The following is a 22,649-nucleotide window of genomic DNA, read 5'->3' on the forward strand; positions in this document are numbered from 1 at the left end:
ACTCATTGGCAAACTCACGGTACCTAAAACACCACATTTTTGATAAAAATAAGGAATTTAAAACTAAAACTTTCCCCTTTAAAAACAAACCTCTTAATTTCCAGAAATGTAATCTTTTCTCCATTCCCTTTAAAACTTCCTCCCACATTAAATTCCTTGTTTCATTTTCATTTTCACCAACCCTTATACCTAAAATTTTCATATCAACTTTCTCCTCTTTAAATTTATTTTTTTCTGGTAAAACATTTATTTTTCCCATTCTCATGTATTTAGTTTTTTCCTTATTAATTTTTGCTCCTGTTCCTTTACAATATCTGTTTAAAATTTCCTCTGCTTTTTCAATACTTTTAATATCTTTTACTATTAAAGTGGTATCATCAGCATACTGAAATATTTTGTGTTCTAACTCTGTTCCTTTTATACATAATCCTCGTATTTGCGTTTCGTTATCAATGGCTAATCCCAATGTTTCAGATACAAGTGTGTATAATAGTGCCGACATTGGACATCCTTGTCTTATTGATCTTCTTATTTTAAAATCTTTAGTTAAAAAAACATTTACTTTTATACAGCTTGTTATATCTGCATATAAACATTTTATCCATTGTAAGTATCTTTCTCCAAAACCAAATCTCTCCATTACATCCATCATATATTTGTGTTCCACTCTATCAAAAGCTTTTTCTAAATCAACACTGATTATATATCCTGTTTCTTTTTCCTCTCTCATATACCATATTATATCTCTTATATTGTTTATGACATCAGTTATGTCTCTTTTTAGAACTGCATATGCTTGATTTGTTTTGATTATGTTAGGTACAACTACTTTCAATCTATTAGCTAAAACCTTTGCTAAAATTTTATAGTCTGTGTTCAGCATGCTTAAGGGTCGATAATTTTTTAAGTCTCCCTTGTCTCCATTTCTTTTATAAATCATTTTCACCATTCCTTTCTTCATACTATTAGTTAACTCTCCTTTTTCATAAATATCACTGTATATTTCATTTAAAATAGGAATTAAAACATTTTTAAAAACTTTATAAAACTCAACTGGTAGTCCATCTATTCCTGGACTTTTCCCATTTCTCGACTGATCAATAGCTGTTTCTATTTCTAAATCTGTTATCTCACTCTCACACATTTCCTTGTCCTCTTTATTTAATTTTGCTGTTATTTTTTCTAATAAAAAATGTTCATCATTTAAATTAACTCCATTTTCTGTAAATAATTCCTTATAAAATCGTCTAGTTTCATTTAAAATTCCCTCTTTGTCTTCTACAGTTTTCCCATCTTGTGTTTTTATACATTTTATTATAGCTGCTCTCTGTCTTGTTTTTTCTAATTCATAAAAGTATTTTGTACTTCTTTCTCCTTCTACAATGTCTTTAGCTCTGCTTCTAATAATTACTCCTTTACACTTTTCTTCTTCAATTTTCTTCAGCTTTTCCTGTAATTCTATTATTTTGTCAACATTTATCCCATTTACTTTACTCATTTCTTCATTCCATTCTTTTCTAATTTTATTTTCTTTGAATTTTTTGGCCTTTTGTATTTTTTCTGATATATTTATTGAGTATTCTTTTATTTTATTTTTCAGATTATCCCACCATAAACCTGTTTCTGTTTCAAACATTTCATCATTTACACTATTAATTATTATATTTTCTATATCCATTTTATAACTTTCTATTTTTAACAGCTCAGTGTTGAGTATCCACACTCCTGCTCCTTTTTCAATCTCATTAAAATTCATTGTTATCCATAAAAAATCATGATCACTTTCACTATAGGTTTTATATAAAATTGTGTTAACATATTGTACTTCTTTTTTCTTACATAAAAACAAGTCAATTCTACTTTGCTTTAAAATCCTATTTGCAATTTCTCTTCTTGAATATTCTCTTTTCATACCATTTCGCTCTCTCCATACGTCTACCAAATCACATTTTCTCATTAAATTTTGTAGTTCATTCCTCCCTCTGTCTGTTCTAAAATTCATTGAGTCATCTATATCTATTCTTTGCATGGCAATATTAAAATCTCCTAAAATAAATATGTTTTCATTCTTTTCTATTAGCTTATCTATTTCCTTATAAAAGTTATATTTGTCCTTTTCCTCATTTGGTGCATGTATGTTGCATACTCTAAAACTTTTCCCACCATACAGAACTTTTACAATTATTATTCTTCCATTTGTGTCTTTATAGTCTAATTCTACTTTCTCAAAAATCCCTCTTTTTATTAAAATAGCTACTCCTCTATTCTTTTCTATATTCCCATTACTAAATATTTCACCATTCCATAATTTTCTCATTTCATTTTTAATCTCATTTTCCCACTTTGTCTCTTGTAAACATAATATATCACACTTTTTTGTCAAACACGTTAATCTTTCAAACTTTTCACATTTGGACAATCCTCTTACATTCAATGATACCACACATACATTACTCATTAGTATAATTATTGGATAAACCAATAACCACCACTCATTCTGAGTCACTGTCACTTAAACAAATGTTTCTTGCATCTCCTTTTTCAAATTTTTTCCTTTCCATTCTTTCTTTAATCTCTTCTCTTCTTTTTTTCTGCCGTTGTAGAACCATTTCAATGTTTAGGCCACTTTTAGATCTTGATTTTAAAACTTTTATCTTTTTTCCTTTTTCTTTTTTTTCCAGTCCATAATTCCCCCTTTCAAAATCCATTCCTCTTACCTCATTTATTGCTCTTATTTCATTGTCCTCAGTCCTTGTTTTCTCCTGTCTCTCTTCATTGTTCAGTTCTATAGTGTCCTCATCATTTTGTTCCTCAGCAAATTGTCTATTATTTGGTTCTCCTTCTTCCTTGTTTGCTCCTTCTCCCAGTTCCATTTCTTTATCCTCTTGCTCATTTCTGTCCTCTTCTGTATTGTTTTCTTCTCCTGTTTTGTCCTCCTTCCTTTCTGTTGCAGTATTTTCAAGTGACGCTTGTATTTCCATCGTTTCAACTTCCTCCTCTTTGTTGCAGTTACATCTTGTTGATGCCCTCTCGCAGCCCTGGCACTGCGGAACTCCGCAGTCCCGCACATAATGCCCCTGCTGAAGACATCTCCTGCACGTGAAATTTGGGCAGTCTTTCTTTTCATGCTCTGTACTTGAGCAAAGTCTGCACATTTTCAGTTGATTGTCATGTATCACTCTGAAATACTGCATCCCTTCTTCCGTCATGAAGCCAACATTGTATGGTAAAGATTTCACTTCTTTGGGAAACTTTACCTTCACAAATCGTGTTCCGTCTGCAACCATTGTTCCCGGATGATATTTCCTTCTTATTGGCAGTATAGGAGTTACTCCCCAATTACTCAGTTTCTGTTGTATCTCCTCATCCTGTATATAACTGGGCAAGTTCAGGAAAGATACCATTTTTTCTGTTGCACACAGCTTTTTCACTTCACATTCTTCTCCATTAATCATCAGTCCGTTAATCAATATCTCGCATTCTTTTTCACTTTCCATTGTCAGTTCAAATTCGTTGTTGTTTTTCCTTCTCAGTCCAATTAATTTGCCAATCCCCACTTTGTCTTCTACTGCTTTGATTATGTTGTTTATAGTTGAATTTTCAACATCCTTTATCATCATTGTCAGTGTGGCTTCCTTCTTATATTCTCTTTGATATCTTGCTTGCTTCTTTAGTTTGTTCAGCATTTGTTGTTTTTGACTTAAAGCATTCCTTTGTCCTTCAGTATTCTTTACACTTTCAATACTTGCAATTGATTGTAGATCCTCTTTCTTTTCTTGACCACCTCCTTTTCCTTCTTTTTTTTTTGAGACAACTGTTGCCCATGTCTCATTGCTGTTTTCTCCGGCATCTTCATTTCGTGTCCTTTCAAGCATGTTAGTTGCATTTCCTTAATCTCTGTTCCTTTTTCCATTTGTGTCCTGTCCATTCTCTTTCTCCGTAGTGTCCATTTTGTTGTTTTCTAACCCCAAAACAGTGTTACTGTTTGGGGTTAGTTAAAAATAATCTTTAACTGAAAAAACAATTAAAGTAAACTTTGTAATGCAAAAACTAAAAATAAAAAACAAAACTGCCAAAATGGAAGAGCCTCTCTCTTCCTTCTGCCACCTCACACTTCCTGCAGTGCACCAACTCTAACTCACACTAGAGGGCGTGTCCAGGGTGGTATGGCCGTAAGCGAAAGAGGCCGTCCAGAGTTGGCCATTTAAAACAGGCGCAGCACCAGGGAACGAGCGCAGCTCAGCTGGCATCGACACAGCACCGACAGAAACAATGCCCTTGAAGGCGAGAAAAAATCATGGCAGCGAAGCTGTGACACGGGGAAGTCTATCAGCTGCCAAATGAAGGACTTTCGAAAAGCTTACAGCACCTGGTATTCCCAGGCGGTCTCCCATCCAAGTACTAACCAGGCCCGACCCTGCTTTACTTCCGAGTTCAGATGAGATCGGGCATTTCCAGGGTGGTATGGCCGTAAGCGAAAGAGGCCGTCCAGAGTTGGCCATTTAAAACAGGCGCAGCACCAGGGAACGAGCGCAGCTCAGCTGGCATCGACACAGCACCGACAGAAACAATGCCCTTGAAGGCGAGAAAAAATCATGGCAGCGAAGCTGTGACACGGGGAAGTCTATCAGCTGCCAAATGAAGGACTTTCGAAAAGCTTACAGCACCTGGTATTCCCAGGCGGTCTCCCATCCAAGTACTAACCAGGCCCGACCCTGCTTTACTTCCGAGTTCAGATGAGATTGGGCATTTCCAGGGTGGTATGGCCGTAAGCGAAAGAGGCCGTCCAGAGTTGGCCATTTAAAACAGGCGCAGCACCAGGGAACGAGCGCAGCTCAGCTGGCATCGACACAGCACCGACAGAAACAATGCCCTTGAAGGCGAGAAAAAATCATGGCAGCGAAGCTGTGACACGGGGAAGTCTATCAGCTGCCAAATGAAGGACTTTCGAAAAGCTTACAGCACCTGGTATTCCCAGGCGGTCTCCCATCCAAGTACTAACCAGGCCCGACCCTGCTTTACTTCCGAGTTCAGATGAGATCGGGCATTTCCAGGGTGGTATGGCCGTAAGCGAAAGAGGCCGTCCAGAGTTGGCCATTTAAAACAGGCGCAGCACCAGGGAACGAGCGCAGCTCAGCTGGCATCGACACAGCACCGACAGAAACAATGCCCTTGAAGGCGAGAAAAAATCATGGCAGCGAAGCTGTGACACGGGGAAGTCTATCAGCTGCCAAATGAAGGACTTTCGAAAAGCTTACAGCACCTGGTATTCCCAGGCGGTCTCCCATCCAAGTACTAACCAGGCCCGACCCTGCTTTACTTCCGAGTTCAGATGAGATCGGGCATTTCTTTTTTTTTTTTTTTTTTTTTTTTTTCTTTATTCAAAAACTTATCACATTAACATTCAAATACTTCAAGAAATTTCACAAAACAAATACATTAAAATAAACATTCTTCATAAAATAACATCCTCTTTGGGCATTTTCCACTTTAAACCATTTAAAACATTATACACTTCATCATTAAACACATCATAAAAGCTTGGTAACATATCTTCTCCTTTAAAATACCAGTACAGACTTTTTATGTAACTTTCCATTTTTCGTTTTAGTATATTCCACACATTTAAAACAACTTTTTCCTGTTTTGCTACATTTCTTCTTTCCCACACACATTTTTTAATCATCATTATAAGAAGATTTACAAACTTTTTGTTTTTGTTTTGCATATTCCATCCGAACATCACCAGAGTATTCCATTCCAATTGTTCTTCATCCCAATCTTTTAATAAATCTTTTAGCATTTTTTGGCATTTCATGTAAAAACATTCTAATTCTTTACAGTATAAAAACAGGTGTAAAATTCCTTCATCTTCTTGAAAACATACCTTACATGTTGCATTTGGTTCTCTCTGTATCTTTGTTAAAATGCACTCAGTAAAAATTGCCTTGTGTCTTATAAAATATTCAAAACATTCCAATCTTGTTTCTATTATTTTCCCTCTCATGTTTTTCCATATATTTTCCTTTTTCACACTATTCAATCTTTGTACCCAAAAGTTATTTGCTATTGGTTCTTGAAATACACTATCTCTAAAATACACATAAAAGTCTTTCAGTAAACAATCTTTAAAATCACAAAGCTTTCCTTTTAAATTGACATGTATGATTTTTTCATTCCCACCTTCTTCCATATTTTCTATTCTTGTAATCCATTCTTTTGGTATGGCACCTTTGACCGTTTCAAGTTTATTTTCTATTTCCTTTACACTGTATTCCTCTTTAGCTTCTTCCATTAAGTCGACTATATATTGCTTAGTTAAAAATCCCTTTTTGAATTCATAAAGAACATCCCTTATTCTTAAAATCCCTACATCCATCCATTTTTTAAAAAATAGTTCCTTCCCTTCTTTTAAAATACTTTTATTTAAAAACAAAGGTTGATTTAACAAGTTTTCTCTTCCCTTTACTTGATAAAATACTCCGTCTAAAAATTTCCCCCATGCACTTAAAATTTCTTGATAAAACCCTGGTAACTTTTCCGTCATCCAGTTTTTTGTTTTTAACCAAAGAATGTCTTCTCCTAAGTTAAAATTGCCAACTTTGTTTAAAAAATATTTCATAACTTTTTTCCATTCTGTTGAGTTCTCCTCTTGTAAAAGCTTTTTAACTATTTTGATTCTAAGACAATTCTTCCTTTGTTTAATATCCATCAATCCTATCCCTCCTTCTTCTGTTGCTCCAATTATTGTATTGTACGCAATTCTTGGGGGTTTCCCCTCCCATAAAAAATCTTGAACACACTTTTTCAATCTCACTTCTATCCAACATGGCATTTCTGTTACATATAATTTATACCATAGCTTTGATGTCATTAAAACAAGCTCTACCGTCTGAGCTATCCGGGCTCTACAACTGTAATTTACAAGTAGGCAAGGTTTAGGGCTGTGGTCGGCGCAGACCTTTACAGAACTCTCAAGTTTACCGTGAGATGGGGTTTAAAGCTTATGGTTGGTGTGGATGTTGCTAAAACACGACAGGTTACTTTAAGGTTGGGTTTATGGTTGTTGTAGATGTAGACATCAGTACAACACAATAGTTTGGACTCCATGTCATGTAGGAGACATTAAATATATTAATGATAACTGCAGAAGGTCTTTCTGCTGTTGTGGCAATGAATGGACAGTCAACAATTGAAAAGATTCCTTCCATGCCTTAGAAGCGTGACTTGATCAGTACTTATCTACACAGCATGCCGGCATCAAAGATCCTGTTTCTCATATCGAATCCCTAGTCTTCCACACTTTAGCAAACGTAAACATTCAGGACGTGCCATTAGCACAGTGTAAGAGGCTAAATTATCATATGCATTTGTTTATAATACAAAACATGCTTTTTGACTCAAGAAGGTCCATAATGACTACAAAGGCAGATACTGATAAGATCAGGGCCTGTTGTGTGGACTTTGGGGGTTTTATGGTGTGGTCACATGTTGATTGGTCAGTTTGAATGTCTTGATTGGCTTTAGTCACATGGTCAAGAAAGATAGAAAATAGGTGGTAAACTTGAGCTCTGTCTCTTTTCCTGCCCGCTTTTCCTGGCCTGCTTCTCTCCTGCTCTGCTCCTCTCCTCCTCTGGAGTCTATCTTTTCTGACTCTACGGCAATCAGGCTTCTGGGCCTGTTCTCTTTGTCTCTCTCTCTCTCTCTCCCCCTGTGTCTCTTCTTCTACCTCTGGTAACTTTAATTTTACATTTAAGCTGGGTACAATTTATACCATACGTTTTATAATTTCATATTTTATCATTTTATACAGTATTTTGTTATTAATTCAGTTGTAACCATAGAGAATTATTGTCATTAAATAATCTCATTTTCAAGTATTTGTGAATTACTTTTGATTTAACATCAACACTTAATTGTTCCATATAGCAATACAATACAATCACATAATATCAACGCTCTCCCACATTTATGGCCATTAATACTGCCCTTATTTCCGTTTTTGGTATAAGATTGCAGAAGAATGGTTTGACTAGAAATGTACAGTTTTTTACCATCATGCTGATCACTTTTTAGTCACTCGGCAGAACTACAATTCGAACCGCTGTGGTTTAAAGACCGTTCTTACAACAGCCTGCACTAAAAGGTGACTGGAGATTATGGATGGCAACACAGAGTGCAACGCCAATGTCACCTTGAAATACCTGCCGTGACCCAGATTCGAACCAGGGTTGCTGCGGCCACAACGAAGAGTACTAACTGCTATACAATCACAGCGAGCTACGGGACAGCCTTTGTGGCCCTTGTGTGGTATGTTCCTGCCCGTGATATGCCCCTTTCTGTTCAGTGAGAACGCTGTTGTTTTTGTCCTCCTACCAGAACAACGCTTTTCCCAAGAAACAATGGAAATGCAAACAATTGATGACTGCTGCAATTTTAAAAAGGAACAGGATGTGAGTATAGTTGGCAGGACTTGAACCTGTGGGAGAATACCCCAACGCTTTTCTAGTCGATCGCCTTAACCACTCAGCCATGACTACAAGACTGCCTGTTCTCCCATGTCCTCATGCCTAGTACACGTGTTGTGCATTCAGATGAAACTTTCAGCAAGCGATGGCTCAACGGCAAAAGCTGTGGCTCCACAAAGAGTCTCTCATGCCCGAATACAGACTTGAACCCTGGACCCTCTACCGACTCCGCTAAAGCTGGGGAACAATAGTCTGTTTTGTAAGGGGAAGAAAAAAGCACAAGAAAAATAAGAAAATTTGAGAAATTGAGAAAGAAAGAAGCGAAATTAAGGTTATATTTTGTATTTTTTGCCCACCAGAAACTACTCAATGCATATATAACAGTACTGGTTCAAGAAATATGTCCATAAATAACACTTTGGATAGATCACAAGGTTCAATCCCCGACTGGAGCAGGTATCTAACCAGGTTTAGTAATGGGTCGATCATGAACATTTCGTTCATTTTAAACAAATCTTTAATATGATTTGGGAACTACAAGTCCTCTCAGGGAGTGATTTGTTAATTTGCGCGTGCGTACATTTGTGCAATGCTCATTGTCCACCAAAAGATATGTCTCAGGACGCAAGCCTTGGGATAACCGCTATCACCCTCCTGGAGCATATACAGGCAAGAAATCCATTAATTAGTTGTTATGGAAGTTATTCATTAAGCTTTTAATGTACTACACAAAATGGTAATCTAAATGTTTATTTTATCATTAGTTTTATTTAATATATGTTTTTTATTGTTTTATTTTTTTTTAAGATGAATTGCTGGGAATGGAGCACCTTTACAGCCAGACCGGCAAAACCCTGACTCCGGTGCTCCAGAACCCAGAGGAGGAAGACAGGCTGGTGGAGGAAGTAGATGACGAGGATCTACAAGATGACAGGTTTGAGGAGGACATCATGGAGGACATCACAGTTCCAGTGCTGTATGAGGATGACCCCTGCCGTGATCTCAGAAACAGCCCCTCATCTTCGCCTCTACCTCAGTCCCCAGCATCACTGGCTGAGCCGTCCACATCAGCTGGTGGAGAAGGACAGCTCCTAGCCCAGCCCCCCCAGTGCTGTCACAGCCTTCCAAGTCTGGAGACAGTCTCTCTGTTGAGGCTCAGGTTTGATTTAGTCTTTTTTTATTCCACATATACTAAATTTATTCTGTATTTACCAGGGAGTAGTCATTGGACCTGATGGCATTGCTGGGTGGGACAAGGTCCAGGATCTGGCTGCTTATTTGGTAGGTCTTCGTAAGGCTCCTTACCTCACTGACCTGCAGGTGACAGAGGCCATCCAGCTGTGGACAGCTCTCCTGGATGTGGATAAACAGCGCATCAACTACCAGCCTCGACATCAGCCTCAGCTGACACATGGGTGCTTTAAGGCACCGAAGTGCTCCGGAGTCACTCCAGGTGTGGAGAGCATCAAGCGCTGTCTTATTGGACATCCTGGGGGTCCAGCACAGTGGCCTAGCACCAGCCGCTTGGTTGAGGCCATTTGTACAAAGCTGTGTGCCATACACAAGTCCACTTCCAAGAAGGCTGGTGTTCGCACGCCCAGGTGGTCTAAAATACTGACCGATTACCACCACATCCGGGATCTGGGACATTATTTTCTTTAAATTACCTGAATACTTCCAAATTAATATAAATGAATAATACATATTATTTATTATCAGGTTTCAACGGAGACAAAAGGATCAGGAAATAAGTGTACTCACTAAGGGACTGACTCCACTTGATCCAATTGCTGTGGCAGCTACGCAGCTTCCTTTGCCGAGGGAAAAATTGGACGAGGCACCATCAACATCAGGCCCCAAACACCAGTTTGTCTTTCCTCCAAATAAAGAAGGACAGGCACCTCTTCTTCGACCTGGTCGAAAGTCTGCTTCTGCAACCACCACAGTTTGCTCCTTCCTGCCGGATGCCACCACGGTGTGCTCCTTTCCACCGGCCCCCACGACGGTATGCCCCATCGCGCCAACCCCTACCACAGTCTGCCACATTGCACCGGCCCCTACCATGGTGTGCCCTGTCACACCGACCTTCACCACAGTGCGCCCCATCTCGCCAGCCTCCACCAGTGTGCCCCATCATACCAGCCTCCACCACAGTGCGCCCTATTGCGCCGGCCCCCACCACAGTGCGCCCCATTGTGTCTGCCCCCACCACGGTGTGCTCCTTTCCACCGACCCCCAGCATGGTGTGCCCCATTGCACCTCCCCCCATAGCACCAGGTGTTGTGCAGCCCATTTCAGGACCTGGATCATTGTTTGGCACTCTTGTTTTTAACCCAGACATGAGTGTGTCAATGGTGATTCCATCATTTGCTGCACCAACAACCAGTGAAGTCCCAGCTTCACCTCCACCTGCTGTTCCTCCACCTGCACCTGCTGTTCCTCCATCTGCACCTGCTCCACCTGCACCTGCTGTTCCTCCACCTGCACCTGCTCCACCTGCGCCGCAGACAGGAACAGGAGAAGGAAAGTGGAGTCCACAAAAGGAAGTATGTGCGTGCAGTTACTTTTAATGTTTGCAGCAAATGTGGGCAACCAAAGACTAAGGAGTTTGGCCATAGCCGATTTGGTAATGCCACATTTTGCCTGCAAACTTCAAATGGCAAATCCTTAGAGAACTGGTTGGCAGAACAGGACCAGCAAAATAAAGGACAAACTCCAGCTTCAGAATAAAGGACAAATTGCTGTATATATTTTTGTAAATGTTACATGGGTACTCTCTCTCTCTCTCATTTTATTTAATTTTTGTGTGTTAATATTTAGCATTTTAAAGTGGCACTTATAGGCCCACTCTTATTTTGTCTTGTGTGTACTTATTTAATATTTGTGTGCATTTTATGTAAAAATATATTTATATTTCTTAAAAAAATAACATTTTATACATTGTTTAAATACTATATTTTATATAATACGTGCCCCCACTCTTGCATTTTATTATTTGTTTATATTATTGTTTAATATATTGTGTATATAAAAATAAATATATATATATATATAGAGTATTGTTTTTATATAATGTGTATAATAAATAAATATATTTATATATAGTATTGTTTTAATATATTATATGTGCATAATAAATTAATATATATTGTATTGTTTTTATTTATTGTATATTATATAGTTTATATATTAAGATATGTTTTTATTTTGTTTTTTACATTTTTTAAATTGTTTTGCGATTTTAATATTTGTATTCATTTTAATAAACCATTTTGCATATTACTTGTTTTTGTGTGCATTCATTTAAAGTTATTACATGAAGAAATATAACATATATATATATATATATATATATATATATATATATATATATATATAATATACTTATACATACATAAACATGCATACATATGTTTAATTGAAACATTTTCATTCATTTTTAATTAACGTAATATGCTTTTTAAGAACAATATCCACATAATAATAGTAATATCAATATAATTGCCTGTGTTACGTCAGTAAAATTTTAATAAGAGCGCAGCTGATTGGCTCCGCTGAAACCGACACTGATTGGATATTGTGTTACACAGATCGTGTGTTCGAATCCAGCACGCAAAATATCACATTTAGAATGACATGCAATATGCAACCAAAATACCACATTATGCACAGTCACAAAGCCACGAACACTACTGCAAGCGAAATTTGACGCATTTCTCCGTTTTTTGCGGCTTGTTCGCTTGCGAGTGAGCGAGAAGATTGGGCCCCTTTCTATGCTAAGCGAGCGCTCTACCATTTGAGCTAATTCCCCTCGGAAACATTCAAATTGGTAGTTTTTGGTGTGGTCAAAAAAAAAAAAAAAAGATCACATTTGCTCTGTGGTGGCCTCTTTGCCCTGCCCGCCGTTTAGTCGTCAAATTGCCTGGAATAGTGCGCTTTTCTTTTGAAGGCCCTAACCAGTCCTGCTCCAGTAAACGTGTGAGGAGCCCTGCATGCCGAATGACTCAGAATGACTAAGTTACTCAGAAATCAATGCACATTGGCACCACCTTGGATTGACATTCTGCTACTTTCCTGCAAGGCCGTTTTTTTTTTTATTCATTCCCTACAGCTCTGACAGCACCACACAACAAGCTTGAGGTTCCATGGTGTAATGGTGACCACTCTGGACTCTGAATCCAGCGATCTGAGTTCAAATTTCAGTGGGACCTGTTATTTTGCCAGCACCGCACAAAAAAAGCTGGAATGGAATGTTAATCTCTTGAAGGCCAGGGAATGACAGTTACTCTGGGCTTTCTAGTGCTTTAGGCAGGAAGTGGCCGGTTAGATCAGCTGGTTAGATTATGGTGCTAATAACGGCAAGGTTGTGGATTCCATCCCTGTACTGGCCAAGCTCTTACTCTCTTAGGCCTCAGATGCATTTAAGGGCTCTGCTCGGTCTTACACACGTCTATGCTGCAGAAAAACTATGAAATGGCCGCTGAAATAGCTCAGTTGTGAGAGTGTTAGACTGAAGATCTAAAGGTCCCTGGTTAGATCCAGGCTTCGGTAAAGTAGTGTTGTTTTTCTGTTTTGGGCACAAGAGTTAGGTGACCGAAAGTCACCCAAAAAGCCTAGCTGCTGCACCCTTAAGTCCAACTGCTTCCAATTGACCAAAAAGCTATCTTACTTCCAGATGGTCACGTCGCTTCTGGTAATGATTGAATCAGGAGAGTTTTACTTTAAACCTTTTTGCTTTAAAAAGGCATGAAAACAGAGGTGGAGAATGCAGGCATTGTTCTCGCTACCTCTCGCATCCAAAGCGAGCGCTTTACCATTTGAGCTAATTCCCCTCAGAGTAACCAAAAAATTGGCGATTTTCGACGTGGTCAAATTAGAAAAAAAAGATCAAATTTGCTCTGTGGTGGCCTCTTTGCCCTACCTGCCGTTTAGTCGTCAAATTGCCTGCAATAGTGCGCTTTTCTTTTAAAGACCCTAGCTGGTCCTGCTCCAGTAAACGTGTGAGGAGCCCTGCATGCCGAATGACGAGTTACTCAGAAATCAATGCACATTGGCACTGCCTTGTATTGACATTCTGCTACTTTCTGGCAAGGCCGTTTTTTTTTGTTTTTTTTTAGCCCGGGCAGCACCAACCAGAAGACTTGAGGTTCCATGGTGTAATGGTTAGCACTCTGGACTCTGAATCCAGCGATCCGAGTTCAAATCTCGGTGGGACCTTGTTTTTTTTTACCAGCACCGCACAAAAAAAGCTGGAATAGCATTCTTATCTCTTGAAGGCCGGAGAATGACAGTTATACTGAGCTTTTTAGGAAACATGGCAGAAAGTGGCCGGTTAGCTCAGCTGGTTAGAGCGTGGTGCTAATAACGCCAAGGTCGTGGGTTCGATCCCCGTACTGTCCAAACTTTTACCCTTAAAAGCCTCAGAGGCATTTCAGGATTCTGCTTTGTCTCACAGACATGAATGATGCAGGATACTTGTGAAAGGGCAGACGAAATAGCTCTGTTGGGAGAGCATCAGACTTAAGTTTTAAAGGTCCTTGTTCCGATCCTGGGTTTCGGCAAAACAGTGCTGTTGTTCTATTTTGTGCACAAGGGTCAGGTGACTGAAAGTCACCCAAAAAGCCTAGCTGCTTCACCCTTAAGTCCACCTGCTTCCACTTGACCAAAACGCTTTCTTCCTCCCAGATAGTCACATTGCTTCTGGCGATGATTCCAATGGCCGGATCGACAGCACTCTATAATGCTATGTATTTAGCGCTTTGATGTCCCACTGCGGACACGCTGCTGAATAAAAGAAAACTGTGACTTGATAGGGCTTCTGAAGGCTTGCAATGATATGTACGACACGGAAACCGGCAAAGCTGACGTAAGTAGTTTCGCTTTAAACCCTCAAGGTGCCACCAGCTTTGCAAAAAAAGCCAATGTAAATATGCATTAAAAACAGAGGTGGAGAATGCAGGCATTGTTCCCGCTACCTCTAGCATGCAAAGCGAGCGCTTAACCATTTAAGCTAATTCCCCTCAGAGCAATTAAAAATTGGCGATTTTCGACGTGGTCAAAATAGAAAAAAAAGATCAAATTTGCTCTGTGGTGGCCTCTTTGCCCTGCCTGCCGTTTAGTCGTCAAAATGCCTGGAATAGTGCGCTTTTCTTTTGAAGGCCCTACCTGGTCCTGCTCTAGTAAACGTTTGAGGAGTCCTGCATGCCGAATGACGAGTTACTCAGAAATCAATGCACATTGGCACTGCCTTATATTGACATTCTGCTACTTTCTGGCAAGGCCGTTTTCTTTTCTTTCTTTTTTTTCACATTTTTTTCTTTTTAGCCCGGGCAGCACCAATTAGAAGACTTGAGGTTCCTTGGTGTAATGGTTAGCACTCTGAATCCTGCGATCCGAGTTCAAATCTCGGTGGGACCGTGTTTTTTTTACCAGCACCGCACAAATAAAGCTGGAATAGCATTCTTATCTCTTGAAGGCCGGAGAATGACAGTTATACTGAGCTTTTTAGCAAACATGGCAGAAAGTGGCCGGTTAGCTAAGCTGGTTAGAGCGTGGTGCTAATAACGCGAAGGTCGCTGGTTCGATCACCGTACTGGACAAACTTTTACCCTCAAAGGCCTCAGAGGCATTTCAGGATTCTGCTTAGTCTCACAGACATGAATGCAGCAGGATACTTTAAAAAAGTAGCTGAAATAGCTCAGTTTGGAGAGCGTTAGATTGAAGATCTAAAGGTCACTGGGTTCATCCTGGGTTTAGGCAAAATAGTGCTGTTGTTCTATTTTGTGCACAAGGGTCAGGTGACTGAAAGTCACCCAAAAAGCCTAGCTGCGTCACCCTTAAATCCACCTGCTTCCACTTGACCAAAACGCTATCTTCCTCCCAGATAGTCACATTGCTTCTGGCGATGATTCCAATTTCCTGATCGACAGCACTCTATAATGCTATGTATTTAGCGCTTTGATGTCCCACTGCAGACACGCTGCTGAATAAAAGAAAACTGTGACTTGATAGGGCTTCTGAAGGCTTGCAATGATATGTACTACACGGAAACTGGCAAAGCTGACGTAAGTAGTTTCGCTTTAAACCCTCAAGGTGCCACTAGCTTTGCAAAAAAAGCCAATGTAAAAAGGCATTAAAAACAGAAGTGGAGAATGCAGGCATTGTTCCCGCTACCTCTAGCATGCAAAGCAAGCGCTTTACCATTTGAGCTAATTCCCCTCAATCAAAAATTGACGATTTTCGACGTCGTCAAAATAGAAAAAAAAGATCAAATTTGCTCTGTGGTGGCCTCTTTGCACTGCCTGCCGTTTAGTCGTCAAATTGCCTGGAATAGTGCGCTTTTCTTTTGAAGGCCCTACCTGGTTCTGCTCCAGTAAACGTGTGAGGAGCCCTGCATGCCGAATGACGAGTTACTCAGAAATCAATGCACATTGGCACTGCCTTGTATTGACATTCTGCTACATTCTGGCAAGGCCGTTTATTTATTTATTTATTTATTTTTTTTACATTTTTTTCTCTTTAGCCCGGGCAGCACCAACCAGAAGACTTGAGGTTACATGGTGTAATGGTTAGCACTTTGGACTCTGAATTCAGCGATTCGAGTTCAAATCTCGGTGGGTCGTTGTTTTTTTCCCAGCACCGCACAAAAAAAGCTGGAATAGCATTCTTATCTCTTGAAGGCCGGAAAATGACAGTTACTCTGAGCTTTTTAGCAAACATGGCGGAAAGTGGCCGGTTAGCTCAGCTGGTTAGAGCGTGGTGCTAATAACGCCAAGTTTGTGGGTTTGATCCCCATACCCCTTCATGTCTCACAGACATGAATGCTGCAGGATACTTGTAAAAGGGAAGCCGAAATAGCTCAGTTGGGAGAGTGTAGACTGAAGATCTAAAGGTCCCTGGTTCGATCCCGGGTTTCGGCAAAACAGTGCTGTTGTTCTATTTTGTGCACAAGGGGCAGGTGACTGAAGGCCCTACCTGGTCCTGCTCCAGTAAACGTGTGAGGAGCCCTGCAAGCCGAATGACGAGTTACTCAGAAATCAATGCACATTGCCACCGTCTTGTATTGACATTCTGCTACTTTCTGGCAAGGCCGTTTTAATATTATTTTTTTTACATTTCTTTTTCTTTAGCCCGGGCAGCACCAACTGGAAGACTTTTATTAAGCTTGGCAGTAAGTGGCCGGTTAGCTCATACTGCCACCTGTAAGTCATGGTTATTCTTGGTTACACCGGCCAATCACTTTGTGAGCTGGAACCAAGATTCACCCTATTCTTGGTTAAGGCAGCCAATCGTGTTCCGAGTTACAATGAACACTATGGCCAATCAGAGCCCTTATACCATCCATGATTTGTACTGTAATAAAAGATTTTGGGGCGCTAGAGAGCAGCACATGGAGTAAGACGTGGTTTCACACAGCTCCGTCAACATTTAGGAATAAATCTTTAAAAACTTCGTTTTTTTTCATTTAACGCAGTTAAATCGCAAACTATATACATTAGACATGAACAAACCTAAAAAGATTGTCAAAAAGGCACCGTCCCCAACTGTCACCGTGATGGAGGACCCTTCAACTAGCTTGGGGCTAGCCGATGCTAATATATGCAGGCAAGCAAACACAAACCTGGAGCCTAGTGAAATCGGTGCCGCCCAGATGAGTGATGATGAGGCCTCACCCAAGGCTATACTTCTGGCCATAAAAAAGATGGATTTTTCTATGAATGCCAGATTTAATGATCTGAAAGCGTCCTTGTCAACAGTACAATCGACGCTAACCGCTAATACAGCTCGGATAGCTGACTTGGAGGGGGCCAGCACTGACTATAAACGTCGCATCTCTCTCCTTGAGCAGCTCTGCTCCAGTCTATCGGAGGAGAAAACATCTCTGAAGGCAAAGATAACAGACCTAGAGGCCAGATCTCGCAGACAGAACATAAAGATAGCGGGTCTCCCAGAGAACATAGAGAAGGGCAACCCCACGCGATTTGTTTCTGAACAGCTACCTTTGCTTCTGGGGGAATCTAACTTTCCTAACGGAGTGAAAGTTGATCGAGCTCATAGCATCGGTCCTATTGGAAACAACAAGAGGCGGGTTATGATCGCCAGGATACATCATGCCACTGTAAGGACTGAAATTTTGCAGCTGTCTCGTGACCAGAGTCCACTTGCCATCAACGGAGAGCGCATCAGCATCTTCCCGGATTTCCCAGCGGAGGTTCTCACTCAGCGCAAGCAGTTTGACAGCGTACGGGAAAAGTTGAGAACCAAGGGAATTAAATACGGACTTTTATACCCTGCCCGACTCATCATCACACACGAGAACACGAAAAAAATATTCTCATCCCCGCAGGAGGCGGAATTCTTTATCGACAGTCTCTCCCCGAATTAGGGTGAAACGTTTTGGGATCTATTAAATGGATTCCACTGATGTGTTGCAGAGGCAACTTCCAGCTGTTTGCAGCCTTTAAATCTATACGCCTGACAGATAAATAAGCCCACTCTTTTTTTTTATATATTTATATATACTTTACTGGGACATTCAAAGGCCGTTCATGTACATAATTATAGGTTTGTATGTTATACACAGATATTTTGCGTTAATCAAAACGAAGTTTAAATGATAACTGTTTTGGGTAGACGGAGTGGTGTGCTGTTTTGGACAACCAGTTACCAGTACATTTTGGATTTCTACTATTTTTTCTCTCTTTGTTTATTTATTTATTTTTTCTTCTTCTTCTTGTGATCTGTTCTGCGATCCCATGCCTAAATGGGGTATGTCAACCTTCGCTTATGTTCAAGAAGCAGGGGGAAATGGGGTAGTAATATGCCAGCTTATTATTTCTGTATTTGATTATAGTTTTTTCTTTTTTTCTTTTTTCATTCAACAATACCTAGATCTATATTTAATTCTTTGTTCACTTTGCCCAATGGTTTATCTCTCATTGTACTTTAATGAGTACACCTAAAAAACATTTAAATATTTTGAGCTGGAATGTTCGTGGTTTAAACAATATTGTTAAGAGATCTAAGGTCTTCTCTCATTTAAATTCTTTACACGCAGACATATTGTTTCTACAGGAGACCCATATCAAACATTCTAATGCTCACAGGCTTAAATGCAAATGGATAGGGCAAATGTACCACTCAACGTTTTCCTCAAAGGCCCGTGGGGTGTCAATATTAATACGGAAGAATACCCCTTATCAACATTTACATACTAAGCAAGATATTAATGGTCGCTATCTTATTGTGACTGGCACTATTCTAGAGAAACATATTACATTCTTGAACTTATATGCTCCAAATTTCGACGACCCAAATTTTTTTCGCTCTCTTTTTAATCTTATACCCGATTTAAATTCCACACACCTTATTATTGGAGGGGACTTCAACTGTATTTTGGACCCTTTTATGGACAGGCATTCAACCAGCCCTCCCAAAGTATCTAATTCGACCACTGTTCTAAATAATCTCACCCGTACGTTGAATATAATTGATATCTGGCGACTTCATCATCCTAATGACAAAGACTATTCTTTTTTTTCTAATATCCATAACTCGTACACAAGAAAAGTTTCTTACTAACTCTGAACTAACCTCTAAGATTTTATCATCTAAATACCACAATATTTTAATATCGGATCACTCTTCAGTCTCTATATCAGTAGATTTTGGCGTGGAAAAACCTCCCTATACCTGGCGTTTTAACCCTAATTTACTACATGAAGATGATTTTAAAGAATCCTGTGCCACACACAGAACTGAATTTGTCTCTTTAAATGATAAGGGGGATGTTTCTGACTCGACTCTATGGAAAGCTCTCAAAGCTGTAATTAGAGGTCAGATAATAGCTTACCAAACCAAACTGAAAAAGCAGAGGGGAAAAAGGCTATCTGAGATAGAGGTAGAGTTGACAGCGCTTGAGCAACAGTTTAAATTAACATCTTCTGCCTCGATTTGCAATAGCATAATGAAATTGAAATATGAATATAACACCATTTTATCAACTCAAATCAGCTCCCTATTATTAAAAATTAAGCAAAAACAATTTGAACTTAGAGACAAACCTAATCAACTGTTAGCCCGCCAGCTAAGAGGTACACAAGCCAGTAGATCTATACATGCAATTAAAACAAATTCTGGTGTCCGGACTACTAAACCAGTTGAAATAAATAATATATTCCGGGAATTCTATCAGAATCTATACTCCTCTCAATGTAATGAAGACCCACTGAACATTACCAACTTCCTTCACTCAGTTGGACTCCCTAAAATTGGTGAAGATGAGAGAGTTAGGTTAAATGCAGACATTACATTGGAGGAGATTCTCACAGCTATAAAAAAAATTCCCCACCGGTAAAGCAGCTGGCCCAGATGGCTTTGGTATCGAATTTTATAAGGCCTTCTCTAACCAAATTGCCCCTTTATTGCTAAGGATGTTTAAAGACTCCATTGAAAATAAAAAAATTACCAACAACACTGTACTCTGCAAATATTGCATTAATATTAAAGAAAGGCAAAGATAGTATGGATCCATCCTCTTACAGACCCATCTCCCTTCTTGGTAGCGACGTTAAAATATTTACCAAAATTTTAGCAAACAGGTTAAATAACTGTATTAGCACCATAATACATGAAGATCAAACAGGTTTTATCCCTGGAAGATTTTCTTCCCATAATGTACGTAGAGTTATAAATATTGTTTACAGAAAGAAAGCTAAGCATGAAAAAATAGCCATTTTATCTCTAGATGCCAATAAGGCATTTGACAGGGTGGAATGGAGCTATATGCTACATACTATTGAAGAATTTGGTTTAGGGCAAAATTTTTCGGCATGGATTAGGATGTTATATCTTTGCCCCTCTGCCTCAGTCATTACGAATAACAATATATCCTCTCCTTTCCTCCTGCATCGTGGTACCCGACAGGGCTGTCCACTGAGTCCGTTACTTTTTGCTATTGCCATGGAACCTTTAGCAATAAGCATCAGAAATCACCCACATATCTCTCCCGTGATAATGGGAAATGTAAGACATCATATATCTTTATATGCGGATGATGATCTTCTTTTTGTTTCAGAGCCAGAAAAATCTTTGCCCTCTATGCTTGATCTTATCAAAAACTTTGGCAATATTTCTGGATACACAGTTAACTGGCAGAAAAGTGAATTTATGCCATTATACGACAACATAGATATAGATTTTATTAATAGTCTCCCTTTTAAAACTGTTAGTAAATTAAAATATTTGGGTATCATTGTTCCTAGACATTACAAATTTTTATATGAAACAAATTACAAACTCATGATAGATAATCTGAAGAAAGATATGGAGACTTGGAGAGTACTTCCTTTAACAATGATCGGTCGCGTTAATGCAGTCAAAATGGTTACACTACCTAGATTCCTTTATTTATTTCAAAATGTTCCTATTTTCCTGACTCAAGCATTTTTTAAGCCACTTGATACTCTGATCATGCCGTTTATCTGGGGATTTAAAGTAAATCGCATTTCAAAAATGCATGTTTGTAAAGCACGTAGGGTGGGAGGCCTTGGTCTTCCCTGTTTTCAGCATTATTACTGGGCAGCCAACCTAAGGGCGCTAATGTATTGGTGGACTGCATGTACTGGAAAGTTTAGTGGGACCACTCCTGCATGGTTGGCAATTGAACAAGACATTCAGGAATCGTCCCTTCCCTCTCTACTTTTTGCAGAAAACAAACCTAATAGAACTTTCAAGACATGTAACCCTATTGTTTTAGACTCTCTCAAGATTTGGTATCAACTTAGAAAGATTTTAAAATTCCCTCAGACCTGTAGTCTTACCCCTATTGCTTACAATCATGCATTTACTCCCTCACGATCAGATAAAACATTTTTATCATGGAAAGATAGTGGAGTTAGAACTATAGGGGATCTTTATATAGGTAACATTTTTGCTTCATTCACGCAGCTTAGTGAAAAGTTCGGGTTACCTTCCTCTCATTTTTTCCGGTATTTACAAATACGGAACTATGTTAAAAAGAATATTTCCAATTTTGAAACGTATAAAGAACCTGAATACCTTTATTCATGCATGACATTGGAACCTAACTTGAAGGGTCTTGTCACTAGATATGTTGAATATTTGAATGATATCAGAATCCCTACAACAGAAAATCTAAAGATGACTTGGGAAAAGGACCTGGGATTAGAGATCTCAGAAGATAACTGGACTAATGCTCTTCAAGTTATCAGGTCCTGTTCCATTAACTCCAACCTCCAGCTGATCCAATATAAGGTAGTCCATAGACTACACTATTCCCGCACTAAATTACACTCAATATACCCCTCTGTATCGCCTCTTTGTATTAAATGCAAGTCCAATGAAGGTACACTGGCACACATATTTTGGTTCTGCCCAAAAATATCAAAATTTTGGATGGAGGTGTTCTCTTTTTACTCTGAAGTACTAAGGATTGATTTTCCACCTGACCCTCTTATTGCAACATTAGGCTGGGCTCCTCCCTTTGAAAACTTTAGCTTGGATCAAGTCCAGACAGTTCAATATGGAATGACTATGGCAAAAAAGGTAATATTATTGACGTGGAACAAAGAGTGTACACCTAAATTTGAGACATGGCTCACAGAGTTTTGTAATGTACTACACATGGAAAAAATTAGATATGAGATTGCAGGTAAACCAAAGAAATTTTCAAAAATTTGGAAGCCCTTTTTTGAATGTTTACCGACTGATCAATGAAAACTGATTGGTATGGAAGATTCTGTATCATAGCAATGTGAACAAAATACTAATTCTCAATAATTAGGTATGTATAGGTTTTCAATTATCCAATTTTTAATTTTTATTATTATTATTATTATTTTTATTAATCTCTTTTCCTTATTTTATCATTTTTTTCTTTTCCTTTCTCTTGTTATCTGTATTGATTTGTACTCATATGTATATATGCTCTGTATGTCATGTACATATACAGATATTTGACTGAACTTGTGGATATGTGCAGGTATAGATTTTTCATAGAGGAATATGATTAGGTATCTGTACAGTTGTGGATGTACATGTGCATATGTATCTATATTTCAAATATGTTTCTTTATTATTATTTGCTGGCATGGGGGGTGGGGGATTTGGGGTTTGTTCTTTAAAATGTGAAAAACTTTAAATAAAATATTTTTTTTAAAA

At 38.9% G+C, this 22,649-nt stretch overlaps 1 protein-coding gene, 1 long non-coding RNA gene and 5 other non-coding genes across 7 annotated transcripts in view; 2 read left to right on the forward strand and 5 right to left on the reverse strand.

Annotated features, from left to right (window-relative positions):
• The window catches only part of LOC148682295 (uncharacterized), a 560,329-nt gene that overhangs the window by 191,492 nt on the left and 346,188 nt on the right, over positions 1 to 22,649 (reverse strand). The window lies entirely within an intron of this gene.
• znf1117 (zinc finger protein 1117) overlaps positions 1 to 22,649 on the reverse strand; it is a gene marked incomplete in the record, with an annotated part of 481,533 nt that overhangs the window by 58,323 nt on the left and 400,561 nt on the right.
• On the reverse strand, positions 4,358 to 4,476 carry LOC137494940 (5S ribosomal RNA). The gene has a single exon (XR_015487624.1). It is a non-coding gene; the product is annotated as a 5S ribosomal RNA (ribosomal RNA).
• On the reverse strand, positions 4,656 to 4,774 carry LOC137493903 (5S ribosomal RNA). Its single transcript, XR_015489319.1, has one exon. It is a non-coding gene; the product is annotated as a 5S ribosomal RNA (ribosomal RNA).
• LOC137494929 (5S ribosomal RNA) lies at positions 4,954 to 5,072 on the reverse strand. Its single transcript, XR_015487625.1, has one exon. It is a non-coding gene; the product is annotated as a 5S ribosomal RNA (ribosomal RNA).
• trnaq-cug (transfer RNA glutamine (anticodon CUG)) lies at positions 13,614 to 13,685 on the forward strand. The gene has a single exon. It is a non-coding gene; the product is annotated as a tRNA-Gln (tRNA).
• Positions 16,316 to 16,387, forward strand: trnaf-gaa (transfer RNA phenylalanine (anticodon GAA)). Its single transcript has one exon. It is a non-coding gene; the product is annotated as a tRNA-Phe (tRNA).

This window comes from Danio rerio, chromosome 4 (genome assembly GCF_052040795.2).
Source record: "Danio rerio strain M-AB ecotype USA chromosome 4, GRCz13ab, whole genome shotgun sequence".
Lineage (NCBI taxonomy): Eukaryota > Metazoa > Chordata > Actinopteri > Cypriniformes > Danionidae > Danio > Danio rerio.